The sequence below is a fragment of the Equus caballus genome, chromosome 29 (assembly GCF_041296265.1).
Source record: "Equus caballus isolate H_3958 breed thoroughbred chromosome 29, TB-T2T, whole genome shotgun sequence".
NCBI lineage: Eukaryota > Metazoa > Chordata > Mammalia > Perissodactyla > Equidae > Equus > Equus caballus.
In genome coordinates, this window is record NC_091712.1 from 24,939,790 (window position 1) to 24,964,799 (window position 25,010).

Below are 25,010 nucleotides of genomic sequence, written 5' to 3' on the forward strand. Positions count from 1 at the left end.
CCATTGAGATTTATTGTTTGTGTTTTCTTTGCCAAGCACTGCTAAAACAGAATTTAGGGGCCACAGAAAGCTACTGACTCAGCCAGAGTCTGTTGGTGTATAAACTGATAGGGTCTCTCTGGGGAAAGTGGAGCCTGTGCTCCCTCTTTGCTGAGGTCCCGTACAGGTTTTTAATTGTATCGTTGAAAGGGGGATTGGCAGGGCTAAGATGGATTCACCTGATGTTTTTCGGATACTCGTGACAGAATAAAGACGTTTTAAAAATAAAAGTCAAACAATTGAATATAATTTTTATATCATTTATAACTATTTGTTTAAAAGGAGTGAAAAACTTCTAGGAGCTTTAACTGATATCCCGGCCCTGTGAAATCTGTGTTAACAGAATTAATGTTTACCTTTTCATTTAGAAGAGGCAGAGTGGCAGACGAGTGTTTTAGTATTTTTAGATTCTTTTAAGAGCCCTTAGTGGCCTATCATATGGACTCTTTGTTGAAACACACTTGGCCTTGTTTTAATAAACCTTCAAATTGTTGCCATTGTTTACCCTTTAGCTGGAAGGCCACTTGAGTGCCTTAGTGACTGATTGAGGTTCTCAGTTACCTTTAGCTTCATTTAAGAATTTTTTTCTGATGGCTTTAGGATCTGTCATTGCTTCCTATGAGTTAAACTAAGCAAATAATTTGTAGGAAATTGACAACCAGAAGTGCTCTTGAGGGCATTTTTTTAAACTTTCTATCAAATGGAAACTTTAAAACATTTCAAAAGTAGAGAGGGTAGTGTACCAAACCCCCAGGCGCCTGTGACTCATCTTCACCGTTTATCATCTCAGAGCCGCTTCTGTCCCATGGTTCTGTGGGGTCCCGCATGGCGGCCACTAGGGCTGCGGCTGTTGAGCACTTGACCTGTGACTCGTTGCAGTGAGATGTGGCCCAAGTGTAAACGCTGCTCCCAGCACGTTTGGATGTTGTGCGCTCCCCACTGGGGGCCCCTCAGAGAATTCCTCCCTGATCCTCAGAGCTCAGCAAACCTGCCCCTCAACCCTATTCTCTAAGCCTCCTGTTTATTTCCTTTATAACACTCTTACAACTTGTAGTTATTTAATTATTTGACTTGCCTGGCAAGTTTCGGTCTGACTCGCTACAAAAACGTCCCCTCCAGGATGGGTGGGGCCCGACATGGCCTCCCAGGTGACTTCCCAGGTGACACCCCTGTGACTCCTCGGTGACTCCCCAGTGACGCCCTGGTGAGTGAACACATCACAGCAGGAATGCTCAACTCAGGCACGTCCAACACCTCCTCCATCTCCTTTACCAGCTTGATGGGAAACTCGTAGATTACAGATATTATCCACCCACATAAGTAAAAATAAATAAATACAATGCCCTAATTATAACATCGAAGAGAAACATAAGGAATTTGCAATAAAATAATGTGCTTTTTTTCCTGTTTCTAGTATTGGCAATGTGGCTTATATCAGACTAACCCTCTGCCAGATATAGTCCTAAACTCTGGTTAATGTCTGTATAATGCAGACTCTCTCTCTCTTTCTCTCTCTCTTTGTCACACACACACACACACGGCAGTGACAGTCCTGAACTGCTTGGTCCCTCGGTTACTTCACGTCTCCCCTAAAGAATTTCCAGGGAGGCCTGACCTGCCTCAGTCCCTTATACAAAACCACAAACCCATCTCTCATCGCTCTTCCCTCTGCCTTTCCCCCATAGCACATGGTACCACCTGACGTTCCCTGTGGGTTTTTTTATTGCCTGTCTCCTCGCACTAAGAAGCTCCATGGGGGGTTTTTCTCTTTTGTTCCCCACGGTACCCTCAGCACCTAGATTAGTGCCTGGGATGCAGTCGCTGCTCAGGAAATTTTCATGGCGCTAATGAATCCTTTATTTCCTGCTCTCTCTTGCTGTATGATTCTTCAGCAAGAAGGGCCTGTGAATAGCTGGGTCATGGGCGACTTAAAAAATGTCTGCCTCATAGCCCATCATTGAGTCCAACATTCCCTTTGGTTAGTCTCTTACCTTTGTTCCTCCATGTCGGGAAGTCTCTTTGAAAGTGAATGATGTGTCGGATGAAGAGACTCCCCACCTATGACTTCTTCCTGTCACATTCAGGTTTTTATAGAATATCTGTCTTGATCGGGCAGTACGTACCTTAAATGCCATTTTGTTCAGGTAGCGAGGCAGAAAGCCGAGAGGTGATGATCAATTTGAAGGTTGAACTATGCATTCTGACTCAGGACTAACTGGTAATTGACGTTTTGGGGTGGTCACATTGCCATTTGGGAGTGATGTGGCATACGTGGAGAGTTCTGTTGGTGCTAGTTCCTAAAAGAAGGGACTATGTTTTGATTAATTTAGATGCAGTCTTAACCTTATATGCCATTTAATGCAACTTGGTAAAGAGTTTTATCGAGTGGAAGAAACTTCTGTGAAATGAAAACACGTCTTATCTGGACCGTAGTCTTTGAGCCTATGCTGTCAATGGGATAATACATTTGAAAAATGCTCTCCATCGAACCTTAGGAGGAGACCGGCAGAGGAGAGGCATGAGGAAGAGAAGGAGCTGAGTGGCAGACTGCCCTAGCACAGAGATGGAGTGGCATCTGGGGTGGCTGTGAGGTGGCAACGGTTTGTCCCTTTGCCTGTGAATGATAGTTGGGAAATACTAACCAGCATCCCCAAAGTATTTAAGTAATTGGTTATGTACAATAAATTACATTTTTTTACCAAAATGTGTATCAGTTTCCTTCTTCCAAGTCAGGAAATGTCAAAGAAATGGCATTCAAGGATGATGGCCATGGATTAGTAAGGCTGTAACACTTCCTGGCCTTGTTTCTCTTCTCTGGACACCGTGTAGAGTGGACGTGACAGCCCATTTGTGGAGCTGTGGTTCTCGTGTCGTAAGAAATGTGCTACAGTGATCATTTAAGGGAACCCTCCTGCTTGTAAAGGAGACTTTTCCTTACTTATAGTGGCTTGTTTACTGACCTTTCTTTTTTTTTTTTTTTAAAGATTGGCACCTGAGCTAACAACTGTTGCCAGTCTTCTTTTTTTTTTTTTCTGCTTTTTCTCCCCAAATGCCCCCAGTACGTAGTTGTGTATTATCTAGTTGTGGGTCCTTCTAGTTGTGGCATGTGGGACGCCGCCTCAGCATGGCCTGACCAGCAGTGCCATGCTGGGCCCAGGATCCGAACTAGCAAAACCCTGGGCTGCCTAAGCAGAGCATGCGAGCTTAACCACTCGGCCACAGGGCTGGCCCCTGACCTTTCTTATTGACTGTTTTTTCTAAAAGTTAAGGCAAAGGTGTCAGGTAGTGTATTGGTGGCTATGATAGAAGAATTTTATTTGCATGCTACTTTCTCTACTCTTGTTGTAATACAGATGTTTCCATTAATCAATGTACCAATCAACATTGTATGAATAATAAACAATGTAAATTGTATAAATGAAGGACCAGAAAGATATCACGTACCAATGATGACCACCCTGAACTATGTTCTCTTAAGGCAATTAAATAAGTTCCCTTTGATAAATGGTTACGTTGGCTATCTTTTAACTGCCCAAGGAAAACATAGTTGGAAATTTCTTAATAAAACAAAACTGGTTCGTAGCCTAAAATATTTTTAAAATGCTATAAGGAATCGATAGTTATGAAATTCCATTTTCAGAAAATATTTCCATCTGTGGCCAGCTGAGGCTAAGAGTAAAGAGCTGCACCTAGCTTCATAACTGGCACAAAGTAGATGCACAGTAAATATTTGTTGCCTGTGTAACTGGACGTTGAAGGAACAAGATTGGAGCAGTAAAAGCAGCCAGCCTGCTCTCCCCTTCTTTGCTCTCAAGTCTCTTCCATCTTCTCTCTCTCTCTGGTCACTGTCACATGATTCTCAGGAGCACAGGTGTTTGATAAGCACGGAAACAGTGCTTTTGAAGGGAAGATTGACTGAAAGAAAGTGATATAAGACGGAAAGGATTATTAGTGGAGCCTAGTGTCAATACAGATGTCAAGGCTAGTTAGTGTTTTGTAAATACCCACCACGTACGAGGCAGCGTCTGCTAGTTGCTCTACAATCTAAGATGTTAAGGAAAGTGAAAGTCTGTGTCCCTGTGGTTAAATGTTTGGTTGTCAGCATGCACGAAATAGATCTGACACCATATTAGAAACAGGAAGAAGCAGAAGAAAAGCCAAGGTTCTGTGTGGAACCCAGAGGGCAGACTAAAGAAGCCTTGCTTGCACAGCATATTTCTGCAGAAAATAAGTTGGTCTTTCAGTTGGTGAAATGACTTCTCATTTGGCTGTAATATTCCTCTGGGATGTCTCTCTGAATTCAATAAAACAAAGCTAAAGAAAAACCTATTCTGTTGGAGGGAATATGTAATTAACCCATAGAAATTAGTGCCATCCAGTATATTACTGAGGAAAAAGGATTAAATACTGGTATGAGTAAAAATAGTATCTATTATTGTTCTCCCTGGGATAAAATTATAAGGACTGTCAATCATCCAGCTTGAGGGTCTCGTTTATTATTGGCTGGGTTGGGAACAGTGCTGTCTGTCTCCCTATTACATAATGGTCCACAATTAGAAGAATAGTGGGATTTTTTTTTTGCCCCTTTTCTCAGAAGGGTCTGGTGTGAGATGCTACATGAACAGAAAAGGTAGTTATGGTTGTTTTGGAATTGTGTTTGGTATATATTTAAATGCCGTTAGAGTGATTTGTATACCTTTTAGAATTTCTTCCTGGAAATTGCATGCTACTTTGAGTTTAATATGCCCTTGGCTTGCAGCTAGACCCCTGGACCAGAACTGGGACACTGGTTCTAGTCCTCGGTCTGCCTTTGACTGTTGTGGTCATTTTAATGACTTCATTCATAAGTATTGACTGCATTTTCCTGCATTAAGTTCCAGCAAGACAAAAAGGAATAAACACTGGTTCCTGTCCTTAAGGAATCAATTTAGTTGGAGGATCATCCATAGAAGTATAATGATAATGTGTATGGACCATTTTGTGACATAGGGAAGGAACCCAAACCATCCTTGGCGGGAGCAGTGGGGAAGACTTCCTGGAGGAGGCGATGTCTGAACTCTGTAGAAGTTGCCACCCTGGGGGATCAGGGGCTTTGTGGGGTGTTTGGACCAGAGGCAGTGCACAGTGAGTCAGATGGTACTCAGGTATGTTCAGAGGCGTTCCCGGTCCAGGAGGTGGCCCTGGACGGGGAGGCAGGAGATGAAGCTGCAAGAAGGAGATCTCTAGATCTGTTTCTGTGCCTGAAAATGAGGCAGTGTTACTATTAGAAGACTTCTAAGAAACTCACATTTTGTTGGAAGGTTTCACGTTGCTGCTGGAGGAGAGGAAAAACTTGTCTTTTTCTCCTTTAGCCAGCTTAGGTTCAGTGGCTGGGCCCCGTAAATTACACTGACAAAAGACAGATTAACAAGGGAACAGTAAATACAAGTTTATTAACATGTACAGCTCACCCAGTGATGAGTAAATCAAAGGAGTGGTTAGGATTTGTGGTCTGTATACCTAATTTAGTAGGGGAAAGGGAGGCGGAGAAAGGATACTTTTGGGAGAGTAAGTGACTTTCTGGAAAGATAAATGGGCCCTTAGGAGAATAGAAGGGGGAGGTGTGATAGTTTGGGACAAAGTCTGTCCCGGTGTGGTGCTGACCTCTCCTCTCCAAGAGAAGTTCACTCGCTCCCAGGGGTGGGGTTGATGACAGTTGAGTTCTTTTGAGAGGTTCTCCTTTTAGGCAGATACAGAATTTCAGGATGCCTTCCACTCAAGATAATTCTGATGTCAAAGTGGCGTATTTTGGAGTGTCGTATCCTGATCCCCTTTGCCACTTCTTGGTTAATAACATATTAACCTGCCAGTCCACCTTTTTAGGACCTTGAGGGCTGGGTATTTATTGTCTGGAGTTTGGCAGCATTTTGAACAAGGACGTCTTAAATTAGGCTTGGTATGACTCATGTTTGAGTTCTCAGACTCTTCCCTGTGTCTTCCTTTCTGTATCTGCCGGTCTTAGTCTCTGTGTCTGTCTTATTGCGAAAGCTTCCATGTGGCTCTTTCTGCCCCTTCTTAATCTGTCTTCTGGAATTTATCTCTGCGTCTGTCTCCTTTGGACTTAAATGTGCATTTCTATTTTCTCTGATCCTTCCCCTGTTCTCGTCCCCCTTATTTGTAGATGTCCCACACTTTTGGCTGGATTTGTCCCTGTACATATTCTCAGGTGCACCTTGACGGACATGGTTTGTATTTTCATCATTTTGCCTTAGTGAGAAATATGCATATATAAGAAATAGAAGTGAGCATGTTTTTAAGGTTAAATCACCTGGATAAGGAATCTCTATCCGTTTTTGTAATTCTCTGGAAGCAGATGCGAAGGTGTAAATAGATTCACTGTTGAAGGGCAGTACGTTGGATTCTGACTGTATTTAGCCCCATCCCTCCCCCAAGAGTTGGTGGGGCAGCCAGGGGAGCTTTGTCCCGGCGCTCGAGCTGACAGATGATTCGTGGTATAATGGAATTAAACGTGTTGGATGGCTAGGCTCCTCTTTTTGTTTTTTACAATAATTGCATACTGTTGCTTGGTCTTTATCCTTAATAGACTAAGAATTATACGAAGTCTTTTTGAGGAAGAACTTTTTCTGTATGTTGAGATATCCCTTCTCTGGTTTTTGTTGTTACGGAATATATGTAAGGCATAGCTGCGTATTTTCATAGTAATTTTGATCTACGTTAAGACGTTGGTTACCAAAAGGAAATAGGTCACGTTAACGCGTTATTAGTTATTTTGATAATTTCTTCTTCCCAGTGGGTGCTAGTCCAAACATTTTGATGTTTCTTCCTGGTCATGGCCCTGCCTACTCCATGAAAGAAGAGCTTCTCTACATTTAGCTAGAAAAAATATTCTTGGAGGAGAGGCCTGGACTGCTGGTTTGTGTTCATGTGTGTGTGTACGTGTGTATATGTGTAGATTCTAACCGAATCTGGAAATTAAAGCAATTGAAAGTGAGAACTGTCTCTTCTCAGTAAACATTTTTTATCTCAGCTTAAAGGCCTGTCCTGGCCCCGTAGATCTGGTTGCACCCCCGGGCCCCCCAGCACACTGTGTGTAATTACTCACACAGCGTTGGGCGCCCTGTGGCGAGACCGTGGCAGTCTTGTTTATTGTTGTGTCTCTCGCCGTGCTGGACACCCAGACTGCCCCCTGCAGCTACACACCCTGATCGTGTGGTCATGAGGATTAAATGAGATGGTAAACACCTCAGAGTAGCGACTGACCACGGTAATCAGCGAATATCGAGCTCTTATTAAAAATTCATCAGTGTGTGGTCTTAATCCAGAAGAGACCAGTAGTTAAGATTCACTAGGTCTTTCTTCTCCCTTCTTTCTCAGCATTTTTATTTATTCATATTTCTACAATTGTTCATCGCCAGGGACATTAAATAAATGGTTTATTGAATCAGCTGTTTTGATACTTTAGACTCATATTTGTGTGTGTATATAAAAATATATATATGCCTATTATATACAGTCATGTGCCAAATAATGATTTTTTTTTTTAAGTGAGGAAGATTGGCTCTGAGCTAACATCTCTTGCCAACTTCCTCTCTTTCTTTTTTCTTTTCTGCCCACAGTGCCAGTATATAGATGTATATCCTAGTTGTAGGTGATTCTAGTTCTTCTTTGTGGGATGCTGCTACAGCGTGGCTTGGTGAGCGATGTGTAGGTCTGCGCCCAGGATCCCATCTGGCAAACCCTGGGCCACCAAAGTGAAACATGCGAACTTAACCACTCGGCCACAGGGCTGGCCCCCATAATGATGTTTTGATTAACGATGGACCACATATACCATGGTGGTCCCATGAGATTAGTACCATGTGTCCTAGGTGTGCAGTAGGCTGTACCATCTAGGTTTGTGTAAGTGCATTCCATGATGTTTGCACAATGACAAAATCACCTCACAGTGCATTTCTCAGAACGTATCCCCGTCGTTAAGTGACTCATGACTGTATACATATGTATCTCTCTATATAATGCTTTCCCCATTTCTTCTCTAAGAAATTGCTGTCAGCACTAGTACTCACCACAGTGCCTGGAGGTACTCAATGAACGGAAAGGCATTCACGTCCAGTCATTAGTTACTGGATGCCCAGGCTGGTGATGTTCTCCAGATGCCCGTAGGATGTTTTCCTCTCAGCTCCCTGTCACTCTGAGTCCATTCATTTCAGGAATTTTGTGCTCACTGCAGCTATGACTGTAATTGCAATCAAATAATAGTTTCCAGTGTCACACTTAAAAGTGAGTTCTTACTAATTTAGCTTTACAAATTATGTAAACAATATATTCTCATTATGGAAAAAGCAGAAAGTATGAATGAGCAAAAAAAATGTAAAAATTACAGTCTTCATTAGTTGCGCTATTAGCTCCTAGAATAGCTCCTGGTACACAGTACCCATGGCGATAAATAATTGTTGAATGAGGGGATGAATAAATGAACCCGGGGCCTTGTAGTGGGTAGCCTGCAGAGGACGTAGGGGCACAGCTGTTTACATCTGGGAGAAATTAATCAGGTAAAACTTAAAGAACAGGTGTGCAATCTTACTTTTTAGTTGTTAAAATGAGTTTTAAATAATGTGTGTTATGATTACTCTGCTAAAAAACTTCAGTTGATGGAAGCACCAAGAAACAGTATAGATCGTTGTAATGTTGGACAGTACTTTATGTCTGGATAAGTGCTGAGACCCGGTAAACACCACTGAGATGAAGCGCTCTGCTTCTGGTGGCTGGTGGCGCCTCCGTTTCTGTAACCGTGGGCAGTATGCCAGCAAACAGATCACATTCATTTACACTGTGCTTCTGCAAAAATCAACTGCAGATTAGCAATCAGAACACCATATTTTTTGCTAGTGATGATTATTTGATAAAAATTTTAAAAGGAAATGTGCTGAGTTTTCCAGGTCTCCCATACCTGCACCTGGAACTTCGTAAGTTGAAAACCATCTGTGTCTTTGGCATTCTCCGAGTGTGAGCTGCCAGTCCAGCAGGCACACCAGGTCTGGACTGCTGCATCCACAGCTCTGGCCTCTTTCCACCCCAAGCCTTGCTCTCTCTTAACTCAGTGGAGATGAATGATGTAGCCAGAGTTGTCCATCCTCCTTCTCTCTCTTTCTTTCATAGCTTAGTTTCCACTTCAGACAAGTTTTGGGGGGTTTTTTCTCATTTATACATACTGTTAAAAAACAAAATTCACTGGAGCAAATTTGCAGATCTTATTGGCTTTATTCAGTGCTTCATGAATCGGGCAGCATCCCATCTAGCAAACAGAAAGGAGCTCTGAAGAGCTGTACAGAAGGGGAGACTTTGAAAGGCAGAAGGGGGCAGGGACCAGGAAAGAGCAGATGGGCTCATCTTTCCTTGGGGGATGGAAGGGGTCTGTCAGGTGGATTACCTCACTACCGCTGACCAGGAACTTCCAGATTGACAGGTTTCAGATTAATCCCTGGGAGAGGTTGAAACGACATCTGGGTTAGGTCTTCAGTCTTGGTTTGCTGACATGGGGCTTAGCACAGACTCCATGTGGGGCCTGTTGTTTCTTTTTCACAATACGTGTCTCTTCCTTCCTTCTTTTTTGATCTTCAGCCTCTCCTGTTTTCCTTTTTACTCTTTCTCTTTGTGTACCAAAAAATCTCCCCTGATTATAGTTGAAAAACATGGTTAGAACTTGTGACTCTTACCTATCAAGGAATTTCAGAACTATAAATTTTGAAGTAAAGTGAGACTTACGTGCAGCGTCCTCGATGTGCAGAGCTCTTGCAAGCTCTGTAGAAATGTTCAAATGGTCTTTCTCTCCAATTGAACATGCTTTTCCTAAACAAATTTAAACTGATAGTTCTCTACATAATAATAGTTAGTGTATTATTATCAGCTGGCAGCAAAAGAGTGGGTATTGAAACCAGGATATTTTATTAAAAATGAAACATATTATAACAGATAATTGAGTTAACAGAAGCCAGACGTGAAAATAATCCCCAAAGTTTGCTATTAAATGATCCTTTTTTTTTTTACTCAAACCTCCCAAACCATGTTTTGCTTCAAACACCAGACTTAAAGAGAAGTAAATATTTCTTACATAATTTCCATTAGTGTTTTGTTTTTGTTTAATGTCTAATATTGGTGATAGAATGGATATTGCAAAGGAAAACATTTTCTGCATTGAAACACATGTATAGTATTTTATTCACATATGGGTCATATAGAATTTTGTGGACTAGTTTAGAAACCCAAGTTTTCTTTATAACATTGAATATTAGGGGAAATGCCTTCTCAGTTGGGAGCTGCCTAATTTGCAAGCCGACAAGGGGCTTTTACTTTGTACTGTGTTGAAATGTGATCCAGAAGCATCTAGATCATCTAACATACAGTAAAGAAGAAAAGATTTTTGCTGATTAGCCAGGAAAGCTCTTAGTTTTGCTTTGAAATCACCCCATTTTCTTATAGTTAGTGATGGTGATATAAACGCCTACTGAGAAACTTTTAGAGAACCTTTAAAAATTTTAACTCAGATTTTTAAAGACCAATTAAAAAATATTACTTATAAGTCCATCAAAAACTTCAGGATTTTCCATGATTAAGAGTCATATCGATCATGAAATCATGACCTACTTCTAAAATATTTTGGAGGGGTTTTAAAAATGCTGTTCAAAGTTTTTTTTAAATGTTCTTTTTATAGGTTATTAGTCCCTGGGGAAAGCTGTCTGAAATGCACACATATTTTCTAGTTAGGAAGAAATACAAGTAAAGGATTCACTTTCCAAGAGAATTTCAATTTTACAACCTCCATATTAACATGTGGGTGTGAGAATGTGTCCATGGAATGTAAAATGAGAAATACTTCTTTTGTGAGGTGTTAATTGTTTTATGACCATTAGTTTTATAAACGATCCTTCATTTGTTGAAGAATGATTAGAATCACATAGCTGTGACTTGCCCAATTTAAACTTTTGGATGAAAGCCATCACATTCAAAGGCAAGGAGTTAATAGTGCGATCTTTGCGTATTTGCTACCGTAATTTAATTTGGTATTCTATGAAATAATCATGCAGTATTTCAAGGGTAGTATACTGTATTTGAATATACACATCAAAATTTGCTTGTTACTTTCTTTTTTCTGTATGAGAAATTAAGGCTATTTAACGAAATGTAATTGGATGCTAGTTTTTTAAATTTTCTTGCTACTTGTTCAAGATCTTGCTCTTTGAAGCATCATATGAAGCCATTAGGACGCACTCTTACGTGGTAAAATAGGTGTTTTACATGATGTGGAAAATACTCTGAATCTGATGAAGGATTTCTGTGCCAGTCAACAAATTATAGTTTTTACAAAGTTACAGTCTGTGGATTAGAAACATGAGTATTTTTTCTTTCCATTTTATTTGGTATAATTATTAATATTGTCAATGTATTTTACTTAAAAGTAAGTTTCACGAAAGCAAATAGCGAATGGATTCACCGGCCCTTGTTACATACGACCCGTAGAATGGCATCTGCCAACGATTTCTTTCCGAGATGCGAACATTGGTGATTCTGATGCTATACTGGCACATTACTCCTACTTTTTTTTTTTTTTTAACATGGCACATTACTCTTATCAGCACAGAACTATTAAAAACTTTCTACAAATGTAATGGGAAAATGTGTATTTGGGGAGCAAAGGAGTATGGTTTATCAAATGCCGGTGACTACCTGAAAAGCTCTGTTTCAGGCGGGCCTGTAGAAAAGCCGGTGCCCGGAAACAGTGCAGTGGGTGCTTAGGCGCTTAAGAAGAACCACACTTGGGGTTTGTGCGGCACAAGCCAGCGTCTGATGGTGCACCAGCTGCAGGATGTTGACAGAGCGGCTGTGTTCCCCTTTGGGTGTGCAGTTGCCTTCTGAGTAGAATTTTAGAGCTGCTCCTCGTATCTGATTATGTCGTTTTGGATGGATAAATTTTCAAAACAGACTTCCTAAATTAATGCCTTCCTGCAGCATAAAAAGCTGTTCTTCGGTAAATTGGCGAAGGGGGCGTTGAAAGGGCCTGGTTTCTCTTGTGACTTTTGTACGTACCTAGTTTTTCTCCCCACCGTAGTTAAAATGGCCAACCTAAAAACTGTGGTTGATGATCAGTAAGTTATTCAGTATATTTTAAAGTCGTCATAGCTCTCAAGATTTTTCAGATGTCTGTTTTGAAGTTCATGATGGAAAAATTTGTATAATATAATCTTTTCTATGTTTTCTTATGTAGGATTAATAACTAGATTAGTGTTATTGAGGAACAAAGAGGATAGTAAAAGTGGCACAAACCATATCATTAGAATTTGGGGGGAATAATTAAAATGTGTTTAGTGGGTATTTAATATTTTCCTCAGGATATGGGTGATGTCAACTTTTATTTGGTCAAGTTTATTAGAAACCTATCTCAAACATTGTAGAGAATGTTATATGTTTATAATTTTTCTGGAAAGCCATCTAGAAATATCTATCAAAATGAAAACTATGTATTGCCTTTGATCCCGCAGTCCTACACCTCATAATCCGTCCCCTAGGAATCAAAGCACTGGTTAGCAAGGTTATGTGTGTACAAGTACATTTATTGCATCATTGTGCGTTGCATCAAAACATTGGAAACAAAGTGAAGGACCTTCAGCAGTAGAATGGCCAAGTAAATGGTAGGACATTCACACTCTGGAATATTAAGTAGCTATTGAAAGTGAGTTAGGCCAACTGAGTAGGAGTCACACCAATTGAGTGAACTCCACCCTTTAGGGAAAGGAAGGCTCAGAGAAGTATGTGTAATATGATTCCATATTTTAAAAAAAACAAAGCATTTCTCTGTGTTGCTTTCATCATCGTACATATCAACCAACTGTCCACTGCTGTGAGGTTTGGGAGTGGCAGGAAGGTTAGGGGAAAAAGTGAAGTGATAAGACAGATAGAGAGCCAGTTGTTTATGTAAAAGTATATATATGTATGCGTATGTGTGTCTATAGGAGTGTATTGAATATATGCATAAAGGTATGTATATAAAATATTCAAAATATTAATGGTGACTAACTTAGGTATTAGTATTACAGTAATGTTTATATGTTTTTTCCTAATCTTTCTCTATTTGAATTTTTTTCAAGAACCCCATGTCTATATTCTGTGAACAAAAATAAAATTCATGTGTTGGGGAAAAGAACAATGATGTCTAATATTCAGTTTCGTGTTTTTAGTATTATGATATAAACCTCAAGCCTTTAATGAAATGTGCTACCTACATACAAATACATTTCTTAGTTTATGAATGAAAATATTTGTGGCTCTGGGCTCGTAATTTGTATTAATACCATAAAGCTGTTTGTTTTGTGTTACATCTGTAAAACATTTATTAGTATTAAAGATTAAGTAAAATATTTCAAAATTGTAGCATTTTTGTTTAAAAACACATGGATACCAAACTGAAAACATAAAGGGAAAGATTAATAGGTTTAACCACATAAAAATGAAAACTTATCATGAAGGCTTATCATAAGTAAAATCAAAAGAAAAAGTGGAGAAAAATTGGCATCCATAAAGGCAGACTATTTTGTGTGTTTATTATCAAGGAAAAACAATTCAGTAGAAAATGGGTAAAAAACATGAACAAGAAAAACTACAGATAAAGAAACATGAATAACCTGTAAACATGAAAATGTTCAACCATGGTAGTAATTAATATAAATTAAAACAACATTTATACATTACTGGTAAGAATATAATAAGATCTTTCTGGACAACAGTTTAATTGTATGTGTGTGTGTATATATATATTTTATATATATAATATATATAATATATAATATATAATAATAAAATACATATTCCATGCCTTAAATAAATGGCACTGAACATATATATATGTACATAAATATGCATACCTCTGACCCAGTAAATTCACTCCTGGAATTTATCATGATTTAGCTAATTAGAAACACCTTCAGAAAATGTATGTACAGTGATGTTTATTATGCACCTGTGTTTATAATGGCCAAAAATGAGGGGAAAATTATAAATGCACAATAGTGAGAGGGCGGTTAAATTACAACATGGCCATACAGTTGAGTCCTATTAATACTGATCATGATGAAACTGTGTATTTATACAGAAAATTGGTAAAGAATTAATTTGCAAAATAGTATGATTTCCATTTTTGTAAAAGAAGAATTTGTAGAGCATTGCATGGAAAAAGTCTGGAGGAATATATATCAAAACATAGTGCTATTCCTGGATGATGGAGAAGTCATCTTTATTTTCTTCTCTTTGCATTTTTTTTTAGCATTCTGATATAAACCTCATCTCTTTAATGAAATATAGTGCCTGCATACAGATACATTTCTCAATTTACAAATGTATTTTTTTCTCAGTTTAAGTTTAATAAAACTACAAAAGATCAAAAGTGATGCCCCACTGCTGTACACGTCAGTTAGCCTGCCCCACAGCACGGCTCAGGCCGTTCCCTCCAGAGGAAGGAAGGCTGCCTCCCCAACCCCTGCAGGAAAGGCTGTCCTGTCCCATACCACATCTCGGCAGAGCCCAAGGCCTTGTAGAACATGGATTACTCTTAAAATTAGAAAAGTAATGACTTTATTCACTGGATACATTAACAAAACGCCAAACAGAAAAACACATGGAAAATAGACATGAAGCGTTGCTTCAGAGTTAGAGAGGAAGAGGAGGATCAAAGTAGTGAATATTGAGTAAGCGTCAGTTGTGTGCCGTTCTTTGCATAAATTATTTCGATTAAGTTCTCCTTTATTAACTAATTTAGCAAATATATATTAAACCCCTATGACTGTGTTAGAGTCACAAGAAACAGGCCTTTTTACAGAAAAGGAAATAGGCTCAGAAATATGTCCTGTGAGATCACAGGGCTAGTTAATTGGAAGGCCAAGGATTTAAATCTGGCTAGAAGTGTCAGGTTTCTCTCAAATTACTGCTGACGTGAAGCTCAAATGGTTGATCTGCCAGTGGTCACTGGATTGTCGGTAGCTATAGCAGGTGTGTGTATATATCCTAATTCTAGGCTGAGCCCAGAAGTTTGGGGTTTACCAACTGCCTCCCCTCCTTCCTTATCCTGGGCCAACCATATCCTGAATGTTGCAGAAGCCCGTGGGCTGCGTTGCTTGTCCCAGACCCACCGAAATGTGTGCATTGCACTTGAAGCCCAGGCTTGCAGGTTCCAGCTTTCTCCTGGCTGGTCAGGTGGCCAGATTTTATGGGGACAATGTGTAACATAGTCTTTAGATGTCCCCACCATTGGCTTTTAGCCATTTCCCCACCTCCCAAAATTATACCAGGTACACTCTGCTGGTATAATTTTTCCATTTCCTGGCGGGAGCCTGTGAGTTTCAAAGCCATTCGAGTGGTCATCAGGCTGAAGGTTCCTTTTACATTACTTGACTTCACACCTTGTCAAATGAGCTTTTCATCTAGCTCAGAAGTGTGTTTCCCCCCAGAAGAAAAATGATGTGCCCTGCCTATTAAAGGTCAAAGCTGAAGGCAAGAATCCTTAATTATGTGCAGAGTGTTTTCAATCGCATCTATTGGCATGCTCACAAATATCAAATTGAGGGTGCCTTTTGGAAACCTCACAGCATAACGTTTCAGAAATCCTCTTCAGCATTCAGCAGAATCTCGCTGAAATGTTGGACCCAAACCAGAGAGAAAACTCTTCTGATCTTACAAAAGGCTCTTGGTTCTTTGAATTATATTCAGGAAAGGGGAAAAGGAAAGGATTTGGAGTGTGGGAGGATAGGAGATGTAGCCAATGGAAGAATGCAGTCTGATAGAAAAATGTAGATGCCTAGATGAAATGATTTTAATCTGTTTTAAAAAATGAAAATGTGTGCAGTAGGAAAGCGGAGAATGTAGTAAATAGGGAGTGTTGCAAAACCCAGCACTGAAGGGACAGATTTTCCTTTCTGCTTCCTCCAGCCTAAGTGGTGGGTCTTGTGTTTTCCTCTTGTCCTGTCTTGCACTCAGCTTTTCACAGCTGGATTCGTAATAAACTGTCAAGGCTGTCGTTTCTACTGGTTCTAGAATTTTTATTCTCACAAATTGTGAGGTCCATTTTGGCCTCTGAATTTTCATAGGATTCTTTCCATGTCCCATTCTCTCTCCTCATTTTTCCTGGTGTCGTCTGTGCTTTTCCTTCTGTGACTAGTTTTCTCATTTTCAACCTCTTCTCTCTGTTCTTCAACCCAGAATCTGCGTCCAGGATCTGTAACTCCCTGCTCAGAAACACTGAAAATAACGTATTTGTCTATTGACTCCTTTACTCTAACTGCATTTGTTGGGTACCTACTCCATATACCAGGTATCAAGGCAAGGGGAAGGATATCAGTGAAAAGCAAGTTCCTTGTCCGCAGGGAGCTTATGGTTTAATTTAAAAGTACACACCGAGTTAGACTGTGCAATTAGGTGCGAAGAAAGTGCTGCAGAATATGCAGAATAGTGGGCTAGCTACTTGCACGCCACCGCTGAGGGAGCAGCTGGGAGAGGGAAGGGACTGAGTGGCTCGAGGGCATGCGCTGAGCCTTGAGCTTCTGTCCACCCTGTTGGGAGGATTTCCCATGTCTGGCGAGGATCCCTTTGCTGTCCAAGCACATTGCTTTTCTGCTTCCTTCTTTATTATTTCCAGTCCCGCTCTTCCATTATTAGGAAACATCGCCCCCATAGTCTGCTCCCTCTTTCCTGCCCCTTCAAACTTGGGTTAAAATGGCCCCCGCCTTTGAAGCCTTCCTGATTGGCCCCACCTTGGGGACAGGGCGTTGAGGGAAGAGGGTGTCCTTGATTGACAGGGTTCCGCGGCCTGATTTCAGAACATGTTTCCTGTCTTTGTTCTCATATATTAAAAGCCTTCATACAGATAGGATAGCCTAACATACATAAGTCTGAATTTAAAACAAGATGAATTTGGAGGATAAACAGGTATCTTGTGTGGGAAAGCTCCATCTGATTCATCTTAGGCGCTGGCAGATAACAAATGATTTTGTCGTGTTGTGGTTTGCAACTGTAAGGATAAATAAATGGTCTAAGTTAAAAGACTCAAGTCTTTAACAATGTAGATTAACTGAGCTGGTGTCCAGGTTCCATGACACATTTCTTTGCTTTAAAAACATCCTGCAAATTTTCTTGAGTTACAGAGGCTCTCTGGTGGATGTAAGTATTTATTGTTGTCAGGAGATGGAGAACGTACAGATTATTGAAGAAAAATGTAAGAAAATGCTACCTTTGAAATTAAAGTTCTTGGAAATTATTAGCAAGGTGGATCAGTTTATACGTCTCCTTACCTTTCAGGAACAGATCTTTTGTGCAAAAGGAGACAGGCCTGCACTTGGTCTGTTTCATGGGATCCTGTGGGTCATAAAGCACATAGATCATCAGCCTTTAAAAAAACAGAAAATTCAATATTCAAGTAAACGCTGATGGAACATTGGTTATGTGCTTGGCATTGTAGTAAGGACGGGGTGCGTGAGATGGTGTTCATGCCCTCGAGGAGCTGACATCTAGCAGGGCAGAAAGTTGTAGAAACAACTTTCTATTAAATTAAACTTTCTATTCAATTAAAGCTTGTGTGGTGCCTTAAGGACACAGTGTCTGTGCCTTGCAGCTGGGAGGGACTGAGAGTACTGTGGGTGGGAGGTGTGTGGGCTGGCAGGGCAAGCTTCATGGGCCTGGTGACGTTGAAGCTACACTGAAGATAACCAACTCTACCACAGTCTTATCACCCTGAAAACAGCCTCTAGAAAGAGATCCCCAAGAGATCTCTCCTTTATGGCTGTTCAGCGAAGACCTTTTGTCCAGTTAGTCCTCATGGAAAGTGAATCATTTATTATGAGGATATTGGGTAGTATATGCTTAGGAAAAGAAAAAGAAAATCCTTGAAGCCTGGTTAAACTAGATTTTTCAAATCGAATTCAACTATTAGAACCAGGAACCAGGACCCAGCCGGTCCAACTTCCTCCTGAGCTGAGGCCAGAAGGGTGGTGGTTTGTCTGGCCAGTGGGGAGCCAGGGCCGACTACAGGTCTCCTGGATTCTGGTCGGTGCACATTCCACAGTGCTGAGCTGCCCCAGGCAGCCTCAGGGAGCCTGGAGATCTGCTTAGGGGCATTATGGAGTCTTTATCAGAAGGACCTAAAAAGCTATGCGTTTTGTTGTGGGGTTAAGTATGACCTTGTGATGTTTGGTGAGTGACTTAACTTTTCTGAACTCAGTTTTCTCTTCTTTAAAATAGAGATAAAACTTCACAGCTAATGGAGTTGTTCTGCAGACTTTTTGAGATGGTATATGTAAAATGCCTAGCGTATTAGTGGGTTTGGGATAGCAACTTAGGGTTAATTAAAAAGGAAGATGTCTTCATTCCCATTCCTGTGGAGTCTTTTGCTACATAGCAACTATATAACCCCAGGGAGTTGAAGAGAGAGGAGATTTGGTAAAAATCTAGTCAAAGAAGCTTCTAATTTATTTGTTTTTTTCCCCCAAACAAAAAGGTATGGAATTTCTTCTAATTGTGGTTTTTCGTTTTTTGTTTTGTTTTCTGTGTGTGGGAAGATTGTTTCTATCTAACATCTGTTGCCAACCTTCCTCTTTTTGCTTGAGGAAGATTGTCCCTGAGCTAGCATCCGTGCCAATCTTCCTCTACTTTGTGTATGGGATGCGGCCACAGAATGGCCTGATGATCAGTGTGTAGGTCCACGCCCAGGACCTGAACCCGCAAACCCCAGGCCGCCGAAGCAGAGCACGCAAACTTAACCACTGTGCCACCAGGCCGACTCCTTATTGTGGTTCTTGAATTTGAGTTATTTTCACTGTGTCAGTGTATTTTGGTAGCTTAAACCTGTTATCCTTCTTGTTTTTCTTTTTAATATATTTGCATCAGTTTAACATGTATTTTTTAAAAGTTCCTAAATTCTTGTGAGTGTATAAAACATTCATGTCATGGTCAATTTCTCCACCAATGCGTGTGGTTCAAGTGTTGAAGATGGTATTATGTTGCAAAGTGTTGCAATTCTTTCCAGGAATAAATCTCTTTCCTTGCAGTTTATGTCACATGCAACACTTTGAGTCTTTTTTTATAACTGTTACATTTTCTAATTGGCAATGTTTTTCTAAAATGATTTATGTTGTGGCATAACATTTTGTTGCCACATATTCAAAGCAGAGCAAACCCTTGAAAGTCTAATTCTGAAAAGATCAACAAAAGAAGTTTATAGAAAACAATTTCCCTCTGGGGTGAGTAAAGTATTTTTGCGTTTTATTCATAGCTGATTGCTTGGAAAAAATTACACGTTTCTTTTCCTGTTTGTACTTCTGGCGCCACGTATTTCTGTCGTGGTGACCTCAGGAGGGTTTATAGCCCAAAAAATAGGTAGATTCCATTTGAAAATGATTTCGCAGTAGCGCTAGTTTATATCCATCAAAAAAAAAAAAGACAAGATACTGGATCCCAAATTTAGCATGGTTGCACCCATTTAAAAACCATAGTATTAATAACAATATTCCCATCTACTCTCTCTCATCCCGTGCCTGGGCTTTTAAGCTTTTCAGGTAGACAGGCCAGCTGTATGTACTTCTTGCTTTTCAGAGAGTCCCATGAGATAGAGAACACTTTTCCAAAATTCAAGTTGTGTCATCAGGTCCTCGTTTTCTTTGGTGGGCAGATTCTTTTAAAAGACATTTATATTAAGAACAAAGAGCAAGATGATTAAGTTCTAGAGATCTCTTGTACAACATTGTGCCTGTAGTTAACAGGACTGTACTGTACACTTAAAAATTTGTTGAGAGTAGATCTTATGTTAAGTGTTCTTACCACAATTAAAAAATAAAAGGAATAAAGACACAATGATTACTAGTGTAGAATCGAAATTAGTTTTTTGCGGAGCTTTTTGGGCAAAATATTCTTTCTTTCAACAACATGGGTCATTTTCTTTGCTTCAGAGTATGGAAATTAAAGGCATTTTCTTTTTTGGAGATCCTTCAGGTGAAGAAAAAAATCTGATATTGCTCTTAGAGGAATTGTTGTAGACCAGTGAAAGTAAAAAATAAAATTTAAGAAGTTGCTGAAAAGGCAAATATTAGTTCCTTGAAATTTGGAGGTATGGACACAAGATTGGTGCTGTGTTCCTAAAAATCACGCATTGCCCTGAGTCATTTGGGATTATTCCCAGCTACTGTTCCTGGACATCTGGAGGGACATGAAGAGGGCAGGAAACTGCACTGCCAACAGTGTTGTCTCCACCAGCAGCCGTGATGGGGTTGATGCTTATGAGAGGGTTTTATTCCACCTGGAGGGCTGATTTCTGAGAAGTAATGGATGTTTGATGTGTCCATCACTGTATTAGGTTTTGGGACAGAACAGAGCGAAATAAAACATGGCCCCGGACCCAAGGTGTACATTAAACATTGAACACTGTCCTTGATACAGTTGGGAACCAGAGGACGCTTAAGCTCAGCGAGTTTAAAATCTAATTGGCGAATGATTTAGGACTTGTTTTTAATTGATTTGGCAAGTAAGAGAAAATAACTCAAGCTCGTTTAATCAAGAAAGGAGCTAACTGACCCATGTGTACAAAAATCCAGTTGCCGGAGGCTCACAGAATTTTCCACTGCCCGGTTCATTCTTTTTATCTCAACTCCACTTTCTTTGTGTTTGCTTTATCTTCACCCTTGTGGTAGCAAGAAGCCTCAATAGCCCCAGCCCTACATTTTACATCATTGAGTCCAGCAGGAAAGTCTCTTCCTCTAATGAATAAGAGTCTTGGGGCTGACTGTCACTGTGCACATTGGGTCATGTGTCTGTCCCTGATGCAGTCGCCACGTGCAGGGACTGGACATAAGGAAAGTGCTTGTTTCTGGGTGCAGTTCACATGTTCGACCTCTGGAGTTGGGCTGAAAGTCAGAGAAGGGCTGGTGGGGCTGGTAAGAACACAGGACACTGTCACCAGAAGGAAGTGAACAGATGCTGAGCAGTAAGAACAGGTGGCCGTCACAGAGAGACAGAACTATTCCAAGAGAACAAAAGTAACATAGCATTAAATAATTAACGAATGATTACTTAATAATGTCATTAAATGTGCTGTAGGAGTTGAGAGAAGGACATAGTGAGAGCTGGAGTGATTGGGGCATTAAGGCTTCCTGGAGCAGATGGATGTGAACCTGACCCTTAAGGAGGTGGAATTCTTGGTTTGACTCTCCCAAGATGCTAGTGAGACTGATGGCAGTGATGCTAGTGTTGTCAGAATTGGTGGTGTCTATTCCAGCCCTTTGTGAGTCTCCACTGGAACAATGTGACCCTACACAGTAGACCCAGCCTTCAGCCTGAGAAAGGAACTGAGAAACTAAACTCTCGACCTGAACAAATCATGGATGTGGCAAAATACCAGGGAGTAGTTCAACACTATTAAAAAAAGAAAAGGTGAATTGTGGTAAGACGCATGTTGGAATGATTTCTAGTCATTTAATCATGTTTACATTTCAATCAATAGTTACTGAGCTTATTAAAATATTTTGAAGAATTTTTAAATGAAAAAAACTAGGCTACAGAATGGTTTACTGTATGAGCTCAGCCATCTGCAAACTACTTAGAACCCAAAAGCCTAGAAAGAAATACATCAAAATGATATGTGGTTGCCTCTGTTCTTTAGACTTAGCTGTATTTTCAAAACAAAAAAGACCGCCCAGCTGTGAACTGGCTAAATCAAGAGAGACAGCATTTGAAACATGGGGCATCGGGCTTCTGCAAAGGCAGAACATGAATTACCACAGTTCTGAAAGTCGAGACAGTGGTCACAAAGGCCTTCAACTCCTGCAAAGGGCTCCAGCCCAGAAGATACTGTCTGTGTCTGCAGACACAGGAGCGGTGATGGCAGACAGCAGGTGTAGTCTAAGTTATAATCACTGTGTCCAGCATGGGGGGACTTGTTTCCAGACACTGCTTAAGAGATCTTCCTAACAAGCTACTTGCTAGCGTCTCTCAGCACAGTCTTTATTGAGTGAAAGAAAGCAATACCCACTCTCTAATGCATATGGTCAAGTTATTTCCACATTGCCTATTGCATTGGTTTAAGAACTCATCTTTCCTTAAAAAAACTACAGAGGGGCCAGCCTCATGGCCTAGTGGTTAAGTTCAGCATGCTCTGCTTCAGCAGGTTGGTTTCCGTTCCTGGGCACGGACCTACACCGCTCATCAAGCCGTGCTGTGGTGGCGACCCACATATAAGATATCGGGAGATTGGCACAGATGTTAGCTCAGGGCGAATCTTCCTCAAGCAAAAAAAGAGGAAGATTGGCAACAGATGTTAGCTCAGGGCCAATCTTCCTCACCAAAAAAACCCAAACAAACAAGAACAAAACAAAACAAACTACAGAGCTCTGCCCCCTTGCTGTTGGGTCAAATCATTATTTTCCACCTGGTGGTTCTCCAGGACTTCCATCAGCTTCTCTTGTGTACAGCACCACCCTCCCAGACCCTCCTGCCCGAATTTGCTCTCCTCCCTCTCAGGAAGCACTCTTTCCTTAGTCCACTCATTTCTTTCTCCTGCATTCTCCTCGGGCGAAGCCATGGCCTGCTTTTGCAACAGCCTTCCACTTTGGTATTCTTTAATTTGAAATGTCACAGGCATAACCTTCACGGTTTTGAGAGCACTCACATATCTCATCTGGTACCTTGTGTTGTAGCCAGATGCATTAGAATCCCTGCTTCAGAGGCAGAGGGCTCAGGGAGTCTGGCTTGCCTGGGATGACATAGCCAGATCAGTCTGCTGTCTGTGGGATGGTGTTGCTGCGAACATTTAGGAGAACTTGACCCCAACCAGCAATAGGACCAGATCCTTTGTTGGGAATTACATGGATGACCACCTTCGCATTTTTTTTTAAATTTACCTTTCTTTGAAGACTTTGCTTCCTTCCAGAGACAACTAAACTGGTACTGTTCAGTCCACTTAACCACCTTCCCTCCCACCACCTTGTTTTCAATTCTGAAATCTTAGCCCATGTTAAGAACACCTTTCACAGGTGGAGCTGTTAATAGGATTCTCTAATTTGTAATTTTTGATACTTTGTGATTTGAATCATTTGTCTACTGTAAGTACCTATTTTTCTACAATATTTTTTCTCCTCACATGATAAATTCTTGGAAAGTGAGAGCCATGTTTTCCATTTCCTTAGTAGTTAACTTTTCTCCTAGGGGGAAGTTCAGTTAGTCCTGAATGACCGACCGACCGACCTCGAGGAAATAAAGTAATTCATCCTTCAGGAACGTTTTCATAGCGTTTCTGGAAATAATTATGAGATTAAATTTTCTCGAAAAATTTACAGAAACATCTGTTTTCCAAAATTAAACTGGAAATATGAATGCCTTGGGCATCTGTACCCAGCAGAAAGTCATTTCCCCTTCCAGAGCTCCTAGCTGGAGGTGGCAGGGGTCCTGTCGTCCACATTATTACATCTCTGCTGTGTAGCAAGCAGGGATATTGCTGTACTCACCAAAAGCCGCACCATTTACAGAATGGACAGTTCCTTCAGCGGCTACAGCTGTTCGGTCTCGGTGTTAATACTGAGCTACAGACTGTCAGTTATTCGGGTTGCAGACCTTTTCCAGCGTCTCCACCAGCTTTCAGAGCAGCAGAGCAGCAGAGCAGTCACGGAACTCCCAGAGCACCATCTTAACTCTTCAGGCCACCTGGAGAGGTGTCCCCTGCTCTGTGCGGCGGTTGAACCAGCAAGTTCGAAGCTGCTTATGGGCAGCAACTGTCTTCCTCTTTTCCATTTGTCTCACACGCTGCCAGCATGCAGAGTGTGGATCTGCTAAACTGAGTCGTTAAGAGAAGGATGAAGATGGGTGGATGGAACCTATTCGCCTGTTGATGCTAACAGTTCACTTCCTCAGTGACACTGGCCTGTGCAGAGAAGACAAAAAGATTTAGAAGTTTGAGAGTAAACTGTTCTCATCAGCGTGGCCCAGAGTCTTAAGGGATCCCTCAACTGGGCGGGGAGAGAGGAAGTGGCTTTATTTGCAGAACATATTCTGCTTCACTTCATTTCCTTATCTCCCACGCCACCCATATCTGAGGCAGGGGGGAGGACTTGCCTCCTTTTCTGTACGTTCTTCCTTGTCTGTTCTTTAAAATGGTCCTTTCCTTCTCAGAGTTGTCCTTGGAGTGGCCCTGAACTTAACTTACACACAGGATGATTCATGCCCCCTGGGATGCCGCTTTCTCATAAACATTTTAAAGCAGTCTTGAAGTAAAACAAGGAGCAGCATTTTCAGTTGAGAATTATTTGTATATTGCTCATTGAACAAATATTTTCCATTTCCCTGTGCTGTATGCATTAAATATAACCTGAGTTATAAGACTGAATTTATCACAGCGATAGACTTTGTTGATTTTTTAGTTTTCATACACATTTGACTATTTTAAAAACAAACGTAACCTTCAACTCATGAAATAATATGCTTGGCGTCTTTTATCATAGCTATTTAAACTTTTTGATTTTAGTTATTACGTGAAATAGAACCAAAGTGTTGATCACTCTGAAGACATTGCAGAGAGTCACCCCACAAAACGTCGCAATTCGGTGATCTGTAAGACAGTTGCTAAAGTGGATAGTTAAAAATTGTCATGTGTGTAGTTTATGAATTCGTTCATGAATATTCAGTGCTTTTTCAGCCCGTACTGAGCACTGCATGAATCAGGGTTCAGAGATAGAAAACAGAATCTACTGAAGCTGATTTAGATAATAAGGGATTAAGTGTATTAGTGGGTATTAATAGTGGCTCGAACAATCTTTGCAAATGCTGAAGAAGCGGCTCTAGGTTGAGGCAGGGGTTGGGAAGTGCAATTTTATATCCTGATGGCTACTGGCAAGGAAGTTTGAGAAATGTCGTGTTTAGCCCCCGAGCCTGAGCAGTAGAGGAAGGCGCGCAAGAAG

General features: G+C 40.8%; 1 protein-coding gene across 3 annotated transcripts in view; it reads left to right on the forward strand.

Annotated features, from left to right (window-relative positions):
• PIP4K2A (phosphatidylinositol-5-phosphate 4-kinase type 2 alpha) overlaps positions 1-25,010 on the forward strand; it is a 164,952-nt gene that overhangs the window by 32,526 nt on the left and 107,416 nt on the right. Inside the window, exon 1 of one of the 3 annotated variants that reach the window (XM_070255270.1) lies at positions 18,131-18,267. The exons of the other annotated variants lie outside the window; for them this stretch is intronic. The gene's annotated coding sequence lies outside the window, so the exon portion shown is untranslated. Of the gene's footprint in view, positions 1-18,130; positions 18,268-25,010 lie in introns of those variants that run through there. 3 annotated transcript variants of the gene reach the window in all.